This window comes from Heteronotia binoei, chromosome 21 (genome assembly GCF_032191835.1).
Source record: "Heteronotia binoei isolate CCM8104 ecotype False Entrance Well chromosome 21, APGP_CSIRO_Hbin_v1, whole genome shotgun sequence".
NCBI lineage: Eukaryota > Metazoa > Chordata > Lepidosauria > Squamata > Gekkonidae > Heteronotia > Heteronotia binoei.
This window is the reverse complement of record NC_083243.1, coordinates 159,122,069-159,142,938: the sequence shown is the minus strand read 5'-3', so window position 1 is coordinate 159,142,938 and position 20,870 is coordinate 159,122,069. Positions and strand designations below refer to the sequence as shown.

Here is a 20,870-nt window from a genome sequence, read left to right as displayed (position 1 = left end):
ATCTAATTATCTTTTTTAAATAGAAAGAAAAAATAGACACTAGGGACAGCATCAGAGAAAATGACTGCCATATGAGTGGGAAAATTCAAACCTTCCCACCCACAGGGCAGACATCCTGGCTTTACTCTGGTCTTTCTCAAAACCTCACAACAAAGTGGGTTTCAAAAAGATCAGAGAAAAATCTGGAGAAACACTGGAAGATGCATAAATGCTATGGTGAAGCAAGACTTGAACTTAGAGGAGATAACGTATGTGAAAGTGAGTTGCCCCAAGAGTCCAACACAACCACTTTTAACTTTAAAAGGGGTAAATTCTCTCAGATGAGGAGGCATGTGAAGAGGAAACTGAAAGGAAAGGTAAACAGAGTCAAAACCCTTGGGGAAGCTTGGAGGCTATTTAAAACTACAATCCTAGAAGCTCAGATAAAATATATACCACAAGTTAGGAAAGGCACAAACAGGTATAAGAAAAGACCTGCATGGTTAACAAAGTAATGGAAGCTGTAAAAGGTAAGAAGGATTCCATTAAGCAATGGAAATCTAGTCCAAGTGAGGTTAACAAAAGGGAACACAGGCTGTGGCAAATCAAATGCAAGACTGTGATCAGACAGGTAAAAAGGGACTATGAGGAGCATATTGCAAAAAACATAAAGACCAACAATAAAAAATTTCTTCAAATAAATTAGAAGTAGGAAACCAGCCAGGGAGGCAGTGGGGTCCTTGGATGACCAAGGGGTAAAAGGATTACCGAAGGAGGCTAGGGAAATGGTTGAGAAGATGAATGCATTTTTTAACTCCATCTTCATTGTGGAAGATGAGAAGTGTTCATTGCAGTCTCATTTGGAGTACTGTGTGCAATTCTGGTCACTGCACCTCAAAAAGGATATTATAGCATTGGAAAAAGTGCAGAAAAGGGCAACTAGAATGATTAAAGGTTTGGAACACTTTCCCTATGAAGAAAGGGTAAACCACTTGGGGCTCTTTAGCTTGGAGAAACGTCGACTGCGGGGTGACATGATAGAGCTTTACAAGATTATGCATGGGATGGAGAAAGTAGAGAAAGAAGTCCTTTTCTCCCATTCTCACAATACAAGAACTCGTGGACATTCAATGAAATTGCTGAGCAGTCAAGTTAAAACAAATAAAAGGAAGTACTTCTTCACCCAAAGGGTGATTAACATGTGGAATTCACTGCCACAGGAGGTGGTGGTGGCTACAAGCACAGCCAGCTTCAAGAGGGGATTGGATAAAAATATGGAGCAGAGGTTCATCAGTGGCTATTAGCCACAGTGTGTGTGTTTGTGTATATTTTGACCACTGTGTGATACAGAGTGTTGGACTGGATGGGCCATTGGTCTGATCCAACATGGCTTCTCTTATGTTCTTATGTGTTTGCCCACTCCAGAATCACTAATTTTGGAAGAGGTGTTGAAGGACCTGAATCAGATTCAGGTGACGAGAGAGGAGGTCCTACAACTGATAAACATATTAAAAACTAATAAGTCACCTGGCTCGGATGCCATACATCCAAGAGTTCTGAAAGAACTCAAAGTTGAACTTGTAGATCTCCTGACAAAAATATGTAATCTTTCATTGAAATCTGCCTCCATTCCTGAGAACTGGAAGGTAGCAAATGTCACCCCCATCTTTAAAAAGGGTTTCAGAAGAGATCTCGGAAATTACAGGCCAGTCAGTCTGACTTCAAAACTGGGGAAACTGGTGGAAATCATTATCAAAGAGAGAATGAATAGCCATATTGATGAACAAAAGTTATCAAGGAAGACTCAGCAGGGTTCTGTAAGGGTAGATCTTGTCTCACTAACCTGTTAGAATTCTTTGAGGGGGTGAACAAACATGTGGACAAAGGGGACCCAAAAGATGTTGTTTACTTGACTTCCAGAAAGCTTTTGATAAAATTCCTCATCAAAGGCTCCTGAATAAGCTCAAGAGTCATGAAGTAAAAGGACAGGTCCTCTTGTGGATCAAAAACTGGCTAATTAATAGGAAACAGAGATGAGTATAAATGGGCAATTTTTGCAGTGGAAGATGGTAAGTGGGGTGCGCAGGGCTCAATACTGGGTCGGATGCTTTTTAACTTGTTCATTAATGATTTGGAGTTGGGAGCAAGCAGTGAAGTGGCTAAGTTTGTGGATGACACTAAATTGTTCAGGGTGGTGAGAACCAGAGAGGATTGTGAGGCACTTCAAAGGGATCTGTCAAGGTTGGGCAAGTGGCTGTCAACGTGGCAAATGAGGTTCAGTGTGGCCAAGTGCAAAGTAATGCACATTGAGGCCGAAAATCCTAACTATAAATACAAGGTGAACTGGCAGAGACTGACCAAGAGAGAGATCTTGGGGTCGTGGTAGATAACTCACTGAAAATGTCGAGACAATGTGTGATTGCAATAAAAATGGCCAACGCCATGCTGGGAATTATTAGGAAGAGAATTGAAAACAAATCAGCCAATATCATAATACCCCTGTATAAATCAATGGTACGGTCTCATTTGGAATACTGTGTAGAATTCTGGTCACCTCAAAAAAAATATAACCCTGGAAAAAGTGCAAAAAAGGGCAGCTAGAATGATTAAAGGGTTGGAACACTTTCCCTATGAAGAAAGGTTAAAACTCTTGGGGCTCTTTAGCTTGGAGAAACGTCGACTGAGGGGTGACATGATAGAGGGGATTGGATAAGTATATGGAGCAGAGATCCAACACAGCCACAGCTTATTGTTGGAACTCTCTGTCTGGGGCAGTGATGCTCTGTATTCTTGTGCTTGGAGGGAGGCACAGTGGCAGGGCTTCTAGCCCCACTGGTGGACCCCTTGATGGCTCTTGGATTTTTTGGCCACTGTGTGACACAGAGTGTTGGACTGGATGGAGCACTGGCCTGATCCAACATGGCTTCTCTTATGTTCTTACGAAGTGGCCTGAACTGTAATGCAATGCAGAACAATGAATCTGCTGCATTTTTCTGTCATGTCCAAAAATAATTTAAATTGCAGTAATTGCACTGCACTGAACTTCCCCACACATCACAGAATATTAGACTAAAGCACAAAGAAAAAAAGTGATACCTCCACCCATCAACAGAATGGGGAGAGGAGGTAGAGCTGAATACTCAGTCATCAAGCTTTTAGGAGGTAACCTGAAGCTTTTACATTAACTTTGCTCAAGATGATAACTCAGCCACCAGCATCAAAGTACTAGAAATCAGAAATAATATCAATGAAATTTGTAAATAGTCTAATTTGAAATGGCTTGCTCAGATCATAATGCTCACAGTCCATTGGAGTAAAAAAAGCATATACCTGAAAACAGATTCAGCATATACCTCAAAGTTCTTATCTAGTTTGGAATGTAAAATGATGACTGGGCTAACTGGACAGCTTCATAGGTACATAAACCTAAGTTCGCCAATATGCAACACTTCCAAGGAAGCAGGGATTAATTATTTATGTTCCTTCATTCTATTTTAATATGGTCAACGACCAGCACAAATCAGAATTTTTTTTTACAAAAGTTACAAAACAAAGCTAAAATACTTACAAAATATTCAAAAATTACATGAGAGAACAGTAGGAAATAGGGTATATAAAATAGCAATTAAAATTTGGCTTCAGAACATAATATATCTTTGCAAATTTTAGATGCAATTGAAAAGAACCTTGCAAAAGGACCTGTAATCTGTGGGTTCACTTCCATTAGAAACTTCCTTTAAAAAGGTAAAGGTAGTCCCCTGTGCAAGCACCAGTTGTTTCTGACTCTGGGGTGACGTTGCTTTCACAACGTTTTCATGGCAGACTTTTTACGGGGTGGTTTGCCATTGCCTTCCCCAGACATCTACACTTTCCCCCCAGCAAGCTGGGTACTCATTTTACCAACCTTGGAAGGATGGAAGGATGAGTCAACCTGAGCCAGCTACCTGAAACCAGTTTCCACTGAGATCTAACTCAGGTCGTGAGCAGAGTTCAGACTGCAGTACTGCAGCTTTACCACTCTGCGTCACAGGGCTCTTAGAAACTTCCTAGTGACCTCAAAATTAGAAAGACTGGAATGGCCCTGAAATCTATTTATTAAGGGACTAATTAACCTTGCCCGTATCTAGTGGTAAAAGTGACATGAGAGGAGAACATGTTCGACAGTTTTGATGGCCCCTGCTCCACAAGGGCAGACCCTCTCATTCTTAGATATCTTTCTATATCTCTCCTCTAAAACTGCAGAGGGGAGTGCATGCTATCTAGCTAGTGAAAAGGTTCTACGATGAACAGAGGATTCCAGGGATGAGAGATACGCTGCTGGTGCTGCAATGAATCTAGAATAATCAGGTGCCAGAAAATTTGGCACTTCACTGAGATCTCGTTGCTGTTCAGTATCGAGCACCCTCTCTCTGTCTGGTGATGGCTTTTGCCTGGTCCAAACCTATATCTAGGAGAGAGTGTGGGGAAAGACCTAGGCTCAACAATTTACGGTAGATCACTGTTAACCAAGATGATCAAAAGTCATCCTGAAGGACTAATGATAGCAATCCTTGGTGCAATAATTTAATTTGAGCCAAAATTAGTAGAGGCTAGGCTTAAAATTGACGAACCGTTATTTACTAAAATTTCTCTCTACATTGCAGTGCTCTTGTAAAAGGCTAAAAAAACACACAGAAAAAAGTTTCTTTATGGGACAAAGGGTTTTTATACACACACATATATTTCCTCTGCACTAGAATGAAGTGGCACCCAAAGGAGTACTATTGTGCTCTAATGCAAAGGAAAATATTGACATTTATATATACACTAAAACACCATAAAAACCTCTTTTCTCTGTAAGAAACAAATTTTCTTCCTTTTTTACCTTTTTTATTTTACCTTTCAACAGCCCAACAGAGCTCCAGTGCAGACAAATATTTAATATAAAAAAATTAAAGCATCCCTACCTAGACGAAATCAATTTATTTCCCTGCATTTTTCACATTTTTATCAATTTATTTCCCTGCATTTTTCACATTTTTAACATGTGGAATTCACTGCCACAGGAGGTGGTGGCGGCCACAAGTATAGCCACCTTCAAGAAGGGTTTAGATAAAAATATGGAGCACAGGTCCATCAGCGGCTATTAGCCACAGTGTATGTGTGTATATAAAATTTTTTGCCACTGTGTGACACAGAGTGTTGGACTTGATGGGCCGTTGGCCTGATCCAACATGGCTTCTCTTATGTTCTTATGTTCTTATGTTTCAGTGCATATGCAGCTAGCAATATCACTATACATGCACCAACATAATTAACTGGAATAACTGACAGGAAGGGATGAGCTTTTTTCCTGAACATTCCTCCAGAAATATGTTGTCAATGGCTTTCACAGCCAGAGCCCACTGGTTGTAGATTTTCCAAGCTGTGTGGCCGTGGTCTTAGCAATGTGAGACCTGACGTTTCACCAGCAACTGTGACTGGCATCCTCAGAGGTGTAACCCAGAAAACTGGAGTTCTCTCTGGGTCAAATTTAGAAGAAGTTGGTAGGCAAGTAATTTATATCAACTCAGGCAGGTGGGGTAGGGCTGAATCATCATCTTGTGGGAGCTTCCTGGGCCGTGACATGCTAATGGAGGAGCTTACCTGAGGGGGATCTTTTGTATATTGATTGGCTATAGAAATTCTAATCTTATCTGTAGTGCTGTTGTAAGCTGTAGGGCATTTTGTGCTTTTCAGGACTGGAAGCCATGCCCTATTCATTTTAAAACTTTCTTCCTTCCTGTTGAAATTGTATTTATGTTTATGGACTTCAATGGCTTTTCTGTATAATCTAACATGGTAATTAGATGTGTTGTCCAGCACTACAGTGTCCTGGAATAAGATACTGTGTCTTATTTGAGTTAGGCTATGTTCAGCTACTGCTGATTTTTCAGGTTCGCCAAGTCTGCAGTGTCTTTCATGTTCTTTTATTCTTGTCTGGATGCTATATTTTGTGGTCCCGATGTAAACTTGTCCACAACTAAAGGACACTGAAATCCATAAACATAAGCAGAATTTCAACAGGAAGGAAGAAAGTTTAAAAAAGAATAGGCTTCCTGGAAAACACAAAATACCCTACAGCTGATGGGAATTGTAGGCAAAAAACATCTGGAGAGCTACCGTTGGACACCCCTGCTCTAGAGCCAATCCATATACAAACCCCTCAGTTAAGCTTATGTTCACAGTTATGTTCTCAGTTAAGCATGTCATAGTCCAGGAAGCTCCCACAAGATGATGACTCAGCCCTACCCCACCTGCCTGAGTTGATATAAATTACTTGCCTACCAGCTTCTTCTCAATATGACCCAGAGAGAACTCGTTTTCTGGGTTACATCTCTGAGGATGCCAGTCACAGTTGCTGGTGAAACGTCAGGTCTCACCATGGGCACACAGCCCAGAAAATCTACATCAATTCCTCCAGGAAGTTTGTCAGTGCTAAGGTCTTTCCAAATAAAACAGAGAATATGACCATTTCTCCTAGGCAGTCAAAAGTGTATATCACATTTACTAAAAGCCTGCCCCCCTCCAAAAAAAAAACTTTAACCTCTCAGTCCAGGAGGGACAGAAACATGTTCACTCTCTTTGTTACAGTCTTTGCTGGTGGGTTTTTTTAGTCTGTAGTAATGACCTTTAAAACTCTTTATGGCTTAGGGCCACCAGCGCCAGTGCTAGGGTACCTAGTGCCCCAGGGAAAGCACCCCCTGCCCCTGATGTCATGCCCCCCCACCCCTGATCTCCTCCCCACTCATGGGCACAGCATGTCCCCCACCCCGAGTCTTCCCTACCCCACAGGCACCAGCCTTGCCACCTTACCTGGGAACTGGGGCAGAGCTCCCTTCTGCTCTGCTGGCAGCAGCCATGCCGAGTGCCCCAGTGCAGTGGCGTGGTACAACATGGCTGCGGGGGCTGTGATCTGGACTCGTGTCTGGATTGCAGCCATGCCCACTGCCTTTTCCTCAGCCGCTGCCTCCCTCATGATTTAAAAGGCACAGGAGGGATCCAGTGAAAGGGCCCACCAATCAGTTGATCATAGCAAGCCCTTTATCAGCTAGTGGGAAGGGCAGTGGCTCTCCCTTCCTCACTCGCTGGCTTCCCTGTCACTGCCCAGGAGGGGGGCTGCCCAATTTGGGGGCCCCTGAAAGGGCCATGCCCATAGGTGACTGCCTAAGGTCATCTAATAGACACTCTGGCCCGGGGGGCAGCATATCTTAAGGACTACCTTCTCCCATATGAACCAACCAGTCAATGCCAGTCATCTTTAGAGGCCTTGCTGCGGGAGTTCCAGCTGTCTGAGACTAGATTGGTGGCAACACAAGAGAAGGAATTCCTGGTTGTGGTGTCAAAACTTAGTATCTCAGTATCTCCTTGAGGAGGGAGTTCCACTCTCCCTCTGTCATTGTCTTCTGCCAGCAGGTGAAGACTTTTTTGTTCTGTCTGACACACCCCCAGTAAACTCTTACTGGCACTCCTTCCTGGTTGTGTTGTGTTTGTATGTCTACATGTTTTTATTCCACTTTTCTATTTATTCCATTTTACATATACATTTTACATGCTGGTTTCAATGTTTTTTATATCTTGATGTTCACCACCTTGCAGAACCTATTTGGGTGGAAAGGTGGCATAAAAATATTTCAAATAAATAAATATTAATGTCTAACTATTGCGTCCACAATCACATGCAGATGTCAGAATCAGCAATCAGAACATTAAGGGCTATTTTTAGGGTTCCACCTTACACATCCCAACCCCACCTTCACAGAAGCCAAAAAAAGATTTCAGCCTTGTTTCTCTCTGGGTGATTTTGTACTCTTTTGAAGACATCCATTCATTGTGACATGAAGTTTTACTAAACTTCATACTATATATGTTACTCAATTTATGGCAAAGGTGAGAGAAGGATGGCATGAAAAATAGCCAGGACTTTAAGTACTGGCAGACTGACTTGTCAAACCATTTCTCTGGCCCAAGATAATATCATACATATTTATGGGATTAGTGTGGTTAATGTTCAGACTTAATTTAAGAACACTCCCATTTGTCACCTAAAATGGATTATATAAATCAAATGTGGGCATGCCACCATCCCCAAACAATCTTCGCAAAATGCCCATTTAAAAATTCTATAAATTACAACTTTGCTTCTCACAACAGTAGCCTTCTGGAGTTTATGGCCATAGTTTCCCATATTACCACTGACAATTTGGAAAGGAGGAGAAAAAAAGCACAGTATCACATTTTTAAAAGCATAATGAGCTAGAAGAAAACTCCATCTTCATGCCAAAACATTGTTAAATATTCAATATGTACTTTGTCACTGCCAAATTTATCTTCAGAGATCCCTATAAGGCACAGGCCACTTTGGCAATCTATTCTGAATCAATTAAGTTTGGGGTATTTTTTCAAAATTATTTCTGGCTATAGTTCTCATGTCAGCCTTCTGAATACGCAATACCTCCCTTCTGCCTCCTTCTCCTCCCTCCCTTCCATTAACTATATACAGACACAGGTATCACAGAACTGCTTTTGTCCAACTAAAAGCAGAAAGCTTACCCCCAAACCACAGTATTTGTGACACTTTCATTTCTTCATTCAACTGTAACTAATATTCATAACTAATATTCATGTTTAATAGCCCAGTCTTATCAAAAAAATCAAAAAAGATCAACAATGCAAAGCTCCTCCAGTTCAAAAATGGTTGTCAATGATCCTTTCACAGCCTACATAATACCAAGGAAGGAAGTACCTTACAGTAAGTCTTTAATTAATAGATAAAATGTCCACAGCTTAGACTGGAGCACTGACATGCCAACAGAATTTAATTCTTTTACTCCCAAAGTTAATAAGATATCTGAAGGTCAAATGCAGATATATCTGCAGTATTTAGGGAAGAGAGTGCTTTCAAGTCATTTGTGTGACAGTGGCACCATCTACTGTCTTCTCTATGCCTGTACAGACTCAAACTCATGCTGGTGTTCAAAATGATGAGACCGCCTGAATTGTTTGAGGTAATAAGGGTTAATACTATCCAAGCAATTGCTTGCAAAGGGGATCTGGAAGGAATCAAGACTCACCTTGATTACAGTTCTGAGAATGGAATACACTCCAAAAAGAGAGGCGCTTCCATGTATTCCAAGAGTAGCAGATAATAGCCATATTTAACACATTCTTCATACACACAAACCGCAATGAATTCTTTAAAAAGAATTGTAAATAGAAAATGCTAGAAGGGCCACATAGCTTAGGCCTTGTTCTACTTTCTTCTCATCATCCTGCTAACATAGCATATTTAACACCACTGTGAAGGACATCTAATAAAGGATAGTACACACTTAAAGAGTTTTACAACTTATTCAGTACCAAAAATATCACCACAAAAGAAGTGAAGTGGCAGCAAAAATTAAAAAAAAATCTCAGTCTTGTAATACAGCAGAACAGCCTAACGAGCACCCAGATATAAGTCTGCTTTGTGGTGAATCTTCCTCAGGCATTGTGGTCCTGGAGTAATATCCTCTGGAGTAATATCCTCTTGTTTTTAATTCTGCATTTATAAAAGGAGCAAGCCTTTCATTTAAAATTATGTTGATATGGTACAAAGCCTACTGATTCAAACAATGCTGGCAGATGCTTTCTCAGTAAAATCTTCAGTAAAATCAACACACTTCAAGATGATCCTGACAGTTCATCACGTCCACATGGGTCTTAACTCCCAGGACCAAAGAAAACAGTAAGGATGGCCAATTCCTGTGTGTATGTCCCTCATAAAAGATAAAGGTAGTCCCCTGTGCAAGCACCAGTTGTTTCCGACTCTGGGGTGACGTTGCTTTCACAACGTTTTCACGGCAGACTTTTTTTGGGGTGGTTTGGCATTGCCTTCCCCAGTCATCTACACTTTCCCCCCAGCAAGCTGGATACTCATTTTACCAACCTCGGAATGATGGAAGGCTGAGCCAACCTGAGCCAGCTACCTGAAACCAGCTTCCGCCAGGATCGAACTCAGGTTGTGAGCAGAGAGTTCAGACCGCAGTACTGCAGCTTTACCACTCTGCACCACAGGGCTCTTACTTCCCTCATACACACACACAATGGTGGAGAAATACAAAAACAGAACACCACAAAATAATTTATGTAGGTGACTTTTTAAAAGAAAAAGCCTTCATAGTAGATTTTTGAAGATCCAGTTCCTAGCCAAGAAAGTTTCAGGAATGTACACACTTTCCTGTAATGAGTTAAACACTAAGAATTCTAGATACCTCACATATATCACTGTTCTTAACTGAGGCTCATGTCTGTATCTGCACTGGATTTGTTTGTGCAACCAAGAACTATATGTTATCACCAGAGATCAAGGAGGCAACAGTTTTTGTTCCATAAGACATTTTCATTTTTGTTTTTAAAATACATAAAACCTTACAATAGTAAAAAGAGAAACATGTGGCAAACCACCTCTACTTAATCACTTGCCTTGAAAACTCTATAGTGTCATCATAGGTCGGTTGCAACTTTGATGGAACTTTTATAATCACACAACCCTCTTCTCGATAGATATTAGAATGTAAATCAGAATATCCTTATAGAATCATATAGTTGGAAGGTACTTCTAGGATCATCTAGCCCCACCCCACCCCCAACACAGTGACCTTGAAGATAGCAAAAAAAACCCTCCAGGATTCCTGGCAAAACTGGCCTGGAAAAAAATTGCTGCCTGACACCAAAGTGTCAATTAGCATTTCCCTGGGCATATAAGAAAGTGTCACAAGAACTAAGCACTGATACAACCCTTCCTGCCCTCCTTCTCATGATCTGCCTAATTCACAGAATCAGCCTTGCTGTCAGATGGCCATCTAGCCTCTGTTGAAAAACCTCCAAGAAAGGAGAGCCCACCACCTCTCGAGGAAGCCTGTTCCACTGAGGAACTGCTCTGTCATGAAGTTCTGCCTAACATTTAGCCAAAATCTCTTTTGATTTAATTTCAACCTGTTGCTTCTGGTCTGACTTTTTGGGGCCAAAGAAAACAATTCCACACAATGCTCTATATGACAGCCTTTCAAGTACTTGAAGATGGTGATCATATCACCTCTCAGTCATCTCCTTTCTTGACTAAATATACCCAGCTCCTTCAACCTTTCCTCATAGGACATGGTCTCCAGACCTCTCACCATCTTCATTTACCTCCTCTGGACACATTCCTACTTGTCGATATCCTTCATAAATCATAGCGCCCCAAACTGAACACAATACTCTAGGTGAGGTCTAACCAGAGCAGAGTAAAGCAATACCATCACTTCACATGATCTGGACACTATACTTCCATTAATACAGCCCAAAATCACTTTTGCATTTTTAGCCACTGTATCACACTGCTGACCTATGTTCACTAAGACCCTTAGATCCTTTTCGCACATACTACTGCCAAGACAAGTCTCCTCCATCCTATAATTATGCATTTGATTTTTCCTACCTAAATGCAGAACTTTACATTTAACCCCATTAAAATTGATTTGGTTTTAGCCCATTTTTCCAGCCTGTCAAGAGCATCCCGTATCCTGACTCTGTCTCCTACTGTATTTGCTCCCCCTCCCAATTTAGTATCATCTGCAAATTTAATAAGCATTCGCCTATTCTTTCATCCAAATATTTTATGAAGATGTTGAACAAAACAAGTCCCAGGACTGATCCTTGATGCACTCCATTTGTCACTCTTCTCCAAGAGGATGAGGAACCATTAACAAGCACACATTTCTGGGTGCGATCCATTTACCAAATCACATTTTACCAATATGTCAACAAGAATATTATGCAGAACCTTATCAAAAGCCTTACTGAAATCAAAATATACTATGTCTTCAGCATTCCCCTGTTTCAGCAAGGAAGTAACTTTCTCAAAAAAGATATACGGTTAGTCTGACAGCAATGGGACAGCAAGTAATCTGGTACTTCTGAGTCCTCCCCCCCCCCTTACCTGCCTTTTAGGTGTTCTGGGGAATATGTTGTTTTTAACATCAGCTTAAATTAGTTAGCGTTGACAGTGGCCGTTTTCCCACTTACCTTACCCCGGAGCGACGTCCCTCTTCACCGCGCTGCGTCTGCGCGGATTTCGCACAAACTGCTGCGCAGCACCAGGAAGAGCTGCGTAGTCCCGGGGCTTTTGCGTCGCAAATGTAAACCGCCAAAAAGCAGGTTTACATTTGCGACGCAAAAGCCCCGGGACTACACGGCTCTTCCTGGTGCTGCGCAGCAGTTTGTGCGAAATCCGCGCAGATGCAGCACGGTGAAGAGGGACATCGCTCCGGGGTAAGGTAAGTGGGAAAACGGCCAGTGTGTTTTTACTTTGATATAAGCTGCCCTGAGCCCTGCTTGCAGAGAAGGGCAGCTTAAAAGTCTAAATAATAAATAAATACTATTATTTATAATATTTATTGGCCACCCTTCCCTGCGAGCAGGGCTCAAGGCAGCTTACAACAATATATATGTAATAAATAGTCTAAGTTAAAACCCAAACAAATCCAGATAAAACAGTTCCCATTCCAAGAAGGCAAAAAATTACAATACCTAAACCTTTGGGGGGTTTTACCGGGGGCGAGGGGAGTGCGAGAGTGCTCAGCCAAATGCCTGGTGGAATATCTCTGCCTTACATGCCCTTCATGTAAGGTAATAAATCTTGCAGGGTACCAATGTTCTCTGGCAGGAAGTTCCACCAGGTAGGTGCCAGGGCTGAAAAAGCCCTGGACCTAGTTGAGGACAGCTGGATCCCTCTTGCCTGGGGGCCACCAGTAAGTTCTTGTTCCCTGACTTGTTCTTGAGAAACCAATGCTGGCTCTTAGTAATCACAGCCATCCTTTCTAAATGCTCAAGGACTAACTGATTATTTGTTCTAAAACTTTTTCAGGTTTAGATGTGAAGCTGACAGGTTGATAGTTACCCCAGATCCTCCTTCTTCCCCTTCTTGAAGTTGGGGACAACATTTGCCCACCTCCAAACTTCTGGCACCTCACCTGTTCTCCAAGAATTCTCAAAAATAATGGCCACAGGCTCAGAAATTACATCTGCAAGTTCTTTTAGTACCCTTGGATACAGTTCATCTGGCCCTGAAGACTTAGTTTCATTTAAAGAAACTAGGTGATAATGTACTACCCCTAAGATGATTCTAGGCTGCAACTCCCTTCCTTCATCATGTGTTCTCCTTCTCCTCATCATGTGCCAAATCAAGCACCTTTCCCTCACAACAGAAGGCAGAGGAAAAGTAAGAATTGAGCAATTATAGTGAGTATTAGCAATAAGGCCTGTTGTGAGATGAAATACAACAGGCCCTAGAAACAGGCATGGGTTGATGAGTGTGTAGGCATGCATACCATGTTGTATGAAAATGTGGCACTCACCCTGTTGTTCAGTCATTGAGGAGATGCACCTGACAGCATACCATCATTCATCCCCCTCCCCCCACACACTGTAGGTTATGAAGGAGAGGAGTGATATGGGAGATAAGCCAGCTTCAGCAGTTGGAGCACAGAGGCCAAATGTGGCTGAGGAGTGACATGTGGCTCTCTGACACATATTGTGTAGCTCTGAAACCCCACCCCCACCCCATCAGCCAACTTGGAGAAAGCATATCTATCTTTAAATCAGTTCTCCAAGGCAATCCAGTTGGTGGCTTGGAGAATGTTTATGTTTAATTTGATTTATACCCCGCCCTCCCCGCCAAGGCGGGCTCAGGGCGGCTTACATGAGATCATAGTATACTATGATCGAAATAATAAAATCAATAAAACCATTACACAATATAAAATTAAAAACAATATACAGTTGATGCTAACAATTTAGACGTTACTCATATTCTCAAGGTGACAGTTGTTCCAGGAATTCTCCTACGGTCAACTGAAGGCTTGCCGGAAGAGAGCAGTCTTACAGGCCTTGTGGAACTGAGCGAGGTTCAGCAATTGATTCCACCAGGAGGGGGCTGCCACTGAAAAGGCCCAATCCTGGTGGTCAACAGTCTCACCTCCTTCAGCCCGAGGATCACTAGGAGATGTTGAGATCCAGATCTCAGCATTCTCTGGGGAACATGTGGGGACAGATGGTCCCTTTGGTAAATGGGTCCTCAGCCATATAGGGCTTTAAAGGCAACAACTAGCACTTTGTAACGAATCTGGTACACTATTGGTAGCCAGTGCAGTTCCTGCAGCGCTGGCTGTATGTGCTCCCACTTGGGTCGCTCTAATAGCAGCCTAGCAGCCATGTTTTGCACTAGCTGAAATTTCCAGGTTTGTGACAAAGGCAGCCCCAAGTAGAGGACATTACAGTAGTCCAATCTCGAGATGACCATTGCATGAATCACAGTTGCCAGGTTGCCACGGTTAAGGAACCAACTGTTTCACCCGCCTAAGGTGAAAAAAGGCGGATTTCGCAGTTGCTGCTATCTGGGCCTCCATCGTCAAGGAGGCCTTCAATAGCACCCCCAAGCTTCTGACCTTGGGCGCCATTGTCAGTGGCGCCCCGTCAAAAGTTGGTAGGGGGATTTCCCTGCCCAGGCCACCGCGACTCAGGCAAAGGACCTCTGTCTTCATCGGGTTCAGCTTCAGTTGGCTCAGCTTAAGCCAACCAGTCATGGCTTTCAATGCCTGATCTAGACTTTCTGGGACATCGTCAGGTCGGCCGTCCATCAGTAGATAGAGCTGGGTGTCATCAGCGTACTGATGGCAACCCAGCCCATTCCGCCGGACAATCTGTGCAAGGGGTCACATGTAGATGTTAAACAACACTGGGGATAGAACCACCCCCTGAGGCACACCGCAATTAAGCGGGTGTCTCCGGGACAACTCTCCCCCAATTGACACCCTTTGTCCCCGACTGCATAGGAAAGAGGAAAGCCACTGTAAGGCTAGCCCCTGAATCCCTGCATTGGCGAGGCGGTGAGCTAGCAACTGATGGTCAACCGTATTGAACGCAGCCGATAGGTCTAACAGCGTCAATACCACCAAGCCACCTCAATCCAGATGCCTCTGGAGGTCATCCACTAGGGCGACCAGAACTGTCTCCGTTCCATGGCCTGGGTGGAAGCCGGACTGGTGGGAGTCTAAGATGGAAGTGTCCTCCAGAAAACTCTGTAACTGTAGCACTACTGCCCTCTCAATAATTTTCCCAAAAAGGGTAAATTCGAGACCGGTCAATAGTGTGCCAATTCAGCCGGGTCTAGGGTGGACTTTTTCAGGAGAGGGCAGACCACTGCCTCTTTAAGGGATGTTGGAAAAAGCCCTTCCAAGAAAGATCTATTTATGATATCCCGTACAGGATATCGGAGATCTCCCTGGAACGCTTTAATCACCCAGGATTGGCATGGGTCCAGATCACACGTTGTTGAGCATACAGTGGAGAGTGGAATGTATTTAAAGTTGCTTTCTTTCCACTTCTTCCTTCCCTCCTACGATCTTCCTCCCTCCTACCATCTTCCTTTCCTCCCTCCCTCCCTATGATGGCCATGTCTTGTGGCTCTAGGACATACAATAGCTATTCTATGTGGCTGTCATGTTAAGCAAGTTTGGCCACCCCTGAGGTGGACTATAAGGAATCATATTCCAGGGTATCTGAGGTACATGTGGCCATCTATAAGGTGGCATATCAATAGCTCAGGCATGACACTGTAATGTATTGAGTCAGACCTGTGGTGCATGAAGGTCAGTATCATGGATTAAGGCTGAGAGAGTGTCAGTTGGAGGTAGGAGGCATAGAATTTGGATGCCCCTTTTATGAGGGCGAAAGTTGCTTTAAGCACATCAGGGGTAAAAGTTTCATTAGAAATCTCTATTTAAGAATCTGGATTAAACAAACCAAATTGGCTTGTTAGCCGCCTTGCGTCTGCTTGAGAAAAGGGCAGGACATAAATATGATGTAATAAATAAAGTGAAAATGTGGTGGAATTCCAAGCAAGACTGGGCCAATTCCTGTTTGGTAGCCAGGGCTGGCGCATGGGAGTTGGCCAAGTAGCCGGCGGCCTGGGGCACCACCTGGCCTAGGGGCACCAGGAGTTGGCCACTCTCCTCATGAGCCACGCCTGCTGCCATCCCGACCTCGCCAAGGCTCAGGAAGCGGGCGCCGTGGCAGCAAGCATGCTCAGAGCCAGGCTCTGAGTGCACCCGCTGTCTTCCCGACCTCGCCAGGCAAAGCCGGGGGCATGGCAGCAAGCACCTGCTGCCATCCAGACCTTGCCAAGGCGAGGGAAGCCTCGGCGAAGTCAGGGGGCAAGGGATGGGCCACGTTGCCATCCGGACGTCACTGGGCAAAGTCGGAGGCATGGCAGCAAGCACACTTATTGCCATCCAGATCTCGCCGAGACTCAGGAAGCCTCAGTGAAGTCGGGGGGGGGGGCAAGGAGCAAGCCAAACCGTGCGACCTGCCCCGTGGCCCTCTCCTGCTTCAGAGGGAGCCAGGAACAAGTCTTTCCAGCTTCCTTTGAAGCAAGAGAGGGCTAGGCACAGGAATGGGCCAAGCGCTCGTTCTTCACGGCCCTCAATGACGTCACTTCTGGTGACGTCATCAGGCCACATGCGAATAGACACCATGGAGGGGCAGAGGGGCGGGGTTCAGCCTGGGGCACTAGAACCCCAAGCACCGAGCCTGCTGGTAGCCATTTCTGTTTGGTTCTTTTCCCCATAAGGCTTTGCATCTCTCTCTCAAACCTGACCTATTCTGTCAGTACACCCTGCTCTATAAGAATTGTTGACTTCTTTTAGTTTCAGTCTCAAAGTCATAACATCTATGCGTCTCCATGGTTCCCCCTTGACACAGAGAGTACCACTGATAATATACAGGTTGTTATTTGAAGAGATGGGGCTACAGAAATTGTTTTCATTAAGTCAAAGTTCATGCCTTACTTTACTGTATGATAGGGGTTGAGTTTTGCAAAATATGTCAGATGCTCATCACAGACCTGACTGACAGTTACATTAGCTCCTATGGATGGGGACAGGTGATTTTGTTCTTGGTTCCTTGTCATTCTGAACCAACTCCCTCGCTATGGGTATTGAATCAGAGCCACCAGGGATATCCTTTATATAGATTTGTGCACAATGTTTAAGTATTGAATTTTGGATTAATGTATGCTGCATACTAAATTCTTGATTGGTTTTCGCAATAAATGATTTTAACTTGGAAACAAATTATGGGGTTCTTGCCAGTCATCCCCACCCCCAACCTTACTGAATCAGGTGGAAATGGGAGTCCTAGGACAAGTTCCTATACTCCTAAAACTCCCTAACAGAGAGCACAGCTAAAGTTTTATGCCTGTTTACAGCCTCCTACATTGAGGTAACAATATTAACATGTGCCTAGTGTCTGCATGCCAAGCAGATGCTGTAGTAGTGAGGCAGAGCCCCCACCCTCCTTACGCCTTTATGCAGGGAGCTGGAAGCTGTCCTGGGCTTTTGAGGGAGAGGAAGACAGCTGGTGCCAATGGTGGCAGCAAGGACATTCTAGAGGGTGCGATAAGAGGGCCAGGGGTCAGCAAGCAGCCTCATAAGGCCTCAGTAGAGAGATAGGGGCTGTGTGGGCCTGGAGATCATCCATGTGGGTTGCTGATCAGCCTGTTGGTAGCAGCAGCAGCCATGCCTGAGACGTGTTGACAGAGAGCACTGACAGAAGCATCTCTGAGGTAAGAATGTTTGGGTGAGTATTCTCAACATTGAGTCCCACAGTAGGAGGGGGACAGGAAAGTCAGCCAATGAGAGGCCAAAGACGCTGACTGAGCTGTGATGAGCCAATGGTTTATGGAGTGCATGGAGAGCTCTATTTGGCCACCACCACAAGGCTTTTATTATAAAGGAAAGATTTCAGAGTGATCATGCAGATTCTTTTTAAACGTCAGATGTTAGTGACATGAGATAAATGTTGACTTCTGTTATCTTGAGTAAAGAGTTTGTTTGATATCAGCCTTCTCTTTCCAACAATATTCATGACTTTTTCCATTGCAAGAAATTATGTATCTGATTTTATCAGTACTGCTTCCCCAATAATCATGTATTTAAAAAACACTGTATCTAAAAAGAGACACATCAGGATGGCTACACTGGCATTTCCAACAATCATAAATAAGTCTCAACCAAGTGTAACTCATTTTAATTTTAAAAATCCTTTAATAGTAGGTATTAAACTGGATTGAACTACCCAGAGGTATCTCCAATCCTGACTGAAAATGAGAGATCCAAAACCTTTCTTATTCTTCAAACAACTATTAGAAGCACAAAAGCCTAATCTTCCTTTGCATCTCATCACCATACATATAAGGCTATTTTACAGGCTGATTCAAAAGATTATTCCAAATAAGTAAAATTTATTTAGATTGTAGAAATTAATCCATGAATATTCTAGCTAGGTATCTTTAGATCATTTGCATGTTTCACAGTGCCTGCACTGAAATCTGACCTTTATTCTCTTTACTTGAGACACTGGCCTTGCTATTGTTCACATAAACATTTATCCTAAATTATGGTGCAAGATTCTGTACAGAAGAACTCACTTTATCAAATTTATTGGGGTGTGTGTGTATCTATCTATCTCTATCTCTATCTATATATATAATGAGACCAACAGGCAAAAGGTACACAATCCATGTCATGTTTATGCAAATTGGAAATGTAAAGGAGATAAGAATATTAGCCATATGAACCAGCATTTTTATCTCTGACACTCTGCTACTAACCAGAATGTAATATTACCCACCCCCCAAAGTTGACTTCAAACACGTTTTTCTTCCTCCTTCCTTCAAGATATGTTGAAAGCTGGTATGGACAGGGGAGAAATCAGAGGAGTTCTGGTCACCGCACCTCAAAAATGATATTATAGCACTGGAAAAAGTGCAGAAAAGGGCAACTAGAATGATTACAGGTTTGGAACACTTTCCCTACGAAGAAAGGTTAAAACGCTTGGGGCTCTTTAGCTTGGAGAAACGTCGACTGCGGGGTGACATGATAGAGGTTTACAAGATTATGCACGGGATAGAGAAGGTAGAGAAAGAAGTACTTTTTTCCCTTTCTCACAATACAAGAACTCATGAGCATTCAATGAAATTGCTGAGCAGTCGGGTTAGAACAGATAAAAGGAAGTATTTCTTCACCCAAAGGGTGATTAACATGTGGAATTCACTGCCACAGGAGGTGGTGGCGGCTACAAGCATAGCCAGCTTCAAGAGGGGGTTAGATAAAAATATGGAGCAGAGGTCCATCAGTGGCTATTAGCCACAGTGTGTATATACATACATACATACTGTGTGATACAGAGTGTTGGACTGGATGGGCCATTGGCCTGAGCCAACATGACTTCTCTTATAGCATTCTTATGTCTGAAGAACATAAGAAGGACAGCAGCAAATGTTTTGCTTGCATCATCAGGCAGTATGTTCTCAACCATATCCATCATTACCATGGAGATACTTTTATCTAATTACCCACTAAAAAACAAGAACAGAGGATAATCCTCATCCAATGTCGTCACAGAGTTGCTGAGCATAGTTCTATTCCCAGTTACTATCCCAGTGCCTGTGCCCAAGAAGTCTGCCTGGTGGTAGTCCAACGACTGTCAAAGGTAGAGAAGTCTGTTGCTAAGAATGTAATCTGCATCTCTGTGCTTCTACCCACTACTGTGATACTCTTGTTCAGCTTTTTCTGCTTTTCTCTTCCTGCCTCCTACCCAGCGATGGACCAAACCTTGGGGGATAGGCTGCTGCCAAAGCTCATTTACCATGCTTTCCTGAGCCACCCACCATCTTCTGTACAACTCTGCCTGGGCCCCTTTTTATAGAAGCATTTTGATAAAGACTACTGCTTCCCAGAGACAGCTGAGCATTTTCAGTCATGAAAAAGCGACTATCCAGAGATGGATATAAGGATATAAATCCTCCTTCCTGGGGCTATCAAAATGCAGGCCTCTGTGCATGTTGTGTACCTGGGGATGACTTCTGGGGATGCCAAACATCTGTCTCTGCCCAACCTAAGTAAGAAATGTAAATGCTTTAAGACTTAAATCCTTTCTTCCATCTGCCTGAAATGTGGAAGGTGAGAAATAAAATCCTGAAAATTTCCTTCTATATATTTGATTGAAACTAATTGGGGGGGGGGGGGGGGTGGACACAAATTAATGTAATATTAAATGAAACAAAAAAACGAAGAAGCTGCACACTCCTATCATTTAAGTCTCCATCTAAAGAGGAATTTCCCCCCCAGTGCGGAGACTACATTAGCAAAACCAAAACAATGTGACATCACCAATTGTTGCAATTATGAATGAACTTTTATACGCAGCAATTGCACATTGAAATACTGCAAAGATTTTTTGCTTGCTTCCATGACCCCACTGTTTAGCCTCCTCCCATCTCTGTCAGACAACAACAGTGAAGCCATCTGAAGGAGTGCTAATCCATACGCACACATAAAAAATGGAATAAACCAAAAGTGTCTTGAGAGCAATAAAGAACTGTTGCTTTTACTGTAACAGCAAAACAACCTTCTAGAATCTGTCCCAAACTGAAAAAGTGGCAAGTTACAAGAACTTATTTAACTAGAGCTTTCTTCTTCATTTGACTTTAGTCCAAGACCACCAAGAGGGGAAGACAAGAAAGACAAAATTCCTGGGGCTCAAGGGCCCCTGAAGACAACATCAAGCTACATTTATTTTACTTCTAATGAAGCTCTGCACTGCAGCCACTAGGGGCACAAGGAAGGCTGAGCACAGTAAAGAACAAACTGCAAAAACAAAACAAACAAGCCGTCATAGAAAAAAAAAAGTGGTTTGGGAATGATGCAACCAAACAAACTGGTTCGAAACAAATCACAAACCAGCTCATTTTGTGCTTGAACAGCAGCTTGTTTCTCAGTTCATGCCCATCC

At 43.1% G+C, this 20,870-nt stretch overlaps 1 protein-coding gene across 2 annotated transcripts in view; it reads right to left on the bottom strand.

The window, feature by feature from the left end:
- Positions 1-20,870, bottom strand: part of CHID1 (chitinase domain containing 1) — a 221,879-nt gene that overhangs the window by 180,807 nt on the left and 20,202 nt on the right. The window lies entirely within an intron of this gene.